The sequence below is a fragment of the Eptatretus burgeri genome, chromosome 3, assembly GCF_056783735.1.
Source record: "Eptatretus burgeri isolate ZD-2024b chromosome 3, Ebu_testis_v1, whole genome shotgun sequence".
Taxonomy (NCBI): domain Eukaryota; kingdom Metazoa; phylum Chordata; class Myxini; order Myxiniformes; family Myxinidae; genus Eptatretus; species Eptatretus burgeri.
The window spans coordinates 11,035,572-11,037,165 of record NC_140963.1 but is presented as its reverse complement, the minus strand read 5'-3'; the positions used below and the strand labels follow the sequence as shown (position 1 = coordinate 11,037,165).

At 40.9% G+C, this 1,594-nt stretch overlaps 1 pseudogene; it reads left to right on the top strand.

Annotated features, from left to right (window-relative positions):
• The first annotated feature begins 1,112 nt into the window (after window positions 1-1,112).
• On the top strand, window positions 1,113-1,253 carry LOC147029393 (signal recognition particle RNA; annotated as a pseudogene).
• The last annotated feature ends 341 nt before the right edge of the window (window positions 1,254-1,594 follow it).

Genomic DNA, 1,594 nt, shown 5'->3' with positions numbered 1-1,594 from the left:
TATATTCACGTGGACTGGAGCTTTGAATATGACAATTTCAAAGACCTCGCAGCATGTCTTCTTAACGTAATGCATTATTGGCTTCAGCACAAAGAGCCAAACAATATCTGATTTAAATACTTCCACTCGGAAAACCTTAAAAGCTATATTTGTGATGCTTTGGGAAAACACGTCCTTGGATGATGATTAAGGTTGGCACTTTAGTTGACGACGACGGTTGATTGGATTAAATCATTAAACACTTCAAATTAATATATGCCTTCTAAATATTGTATGTTTACATAAAAACACATGATTATAAAAAGATGTTGAATAAAACTGTAATGAGTCAAAGAGTACTGTGTAATTTAAATGACTTGACCGTGCTCTCATTTGTTTGCTCTTTTGGTCTCGAAATGTAACAACATCTGGAGTCTTTTTCATTCTTGTTAGTTCTGAAAACGTTTGAGAATAAAAGGTATGGCTTTTAAAGGATTATGACTTTACTCGATAGTAGTTTTTAAGTGCATCATTTTGTACACATTTGATGGGGTGGCCATTTTTCCCTGTTGTGGAGGACAAGCGTATCACCGTACTAAAAAAATAACTAATAAAGATTGGTACATCACCTCTTATTATACTCGAAGAATGAAGCTTTCAAGTGTTTAAAGGCCTGTGGTTCTGAATGTTAAAAAAAAATTAGCTTCACAAAAAAAAATGTATGTGGGAAGAAAAGGCTAATATGAGAAAAAAAGGGAACAACTGCAAAGCCTGAGCACTGTCAGGCAGCTGATGGAATGAAATCATTGATCTCCTCATGGTTAAATCAATGTTGATGGGGACTTTGATGTGGGAAATCATGATTTACTGTAAGGTATGCCAGAGTGTGTTATTTTACGCAAAACATGTGCTAGAGTGCGAGTGCACGCAAGCACACACAAACACACCACCAAAATTGAACAAGTGATAATTATTGGAGCAATGGGAATGAGATAAAGAAGAACCTTACAGAGATCATAAAACATCCTTGGGAATATTAATGCAAACGAACTGCAGTTGGAAGCTTTCCTGAAAAGATCCCTCAGAACAAAACTTTGAGAATAAGAAAACTTCTCAACTTGTGACATGAATATACCGGGCGTAGTGGCGTGCGCCTGTAATCCGGCTACTCGGAGGCTTGGGTTGGAGGATCGCTTGAGGACGGGAGCTCTGCGCTGGGCCGCGCTATGAGAGGGTGTAGGGCAGCCCGGAATCATGGCGAAACCCAATCCTTATCCCTGTGTCGTAAGAGGCGACCAGGGTTGCGTCAGGAAGGGCATCCGGCGTAAAACCTATGCCAAATCAGAATGCGGATCATAACGATGATCCGCTGTGGCGACCCCTAACGGGAGCAGCCGAAAGACAAACAACAACAACAACAACAAGTGACATGAATGGAAAAACCTCACGGAAACGGAGGTGGATATTTCGAGAATCCGCTTCGTACATGTTACACTTTGGGGAAGTCGATTTAAATTAAAAACTAAACCATCAGTCATTACCAGAACCCTTAACAGAGGACGAGGGGTGGGCCGGTGGGGAGTAGGGGGAGAGATGAAGAGGGGTGTCAGAGTGA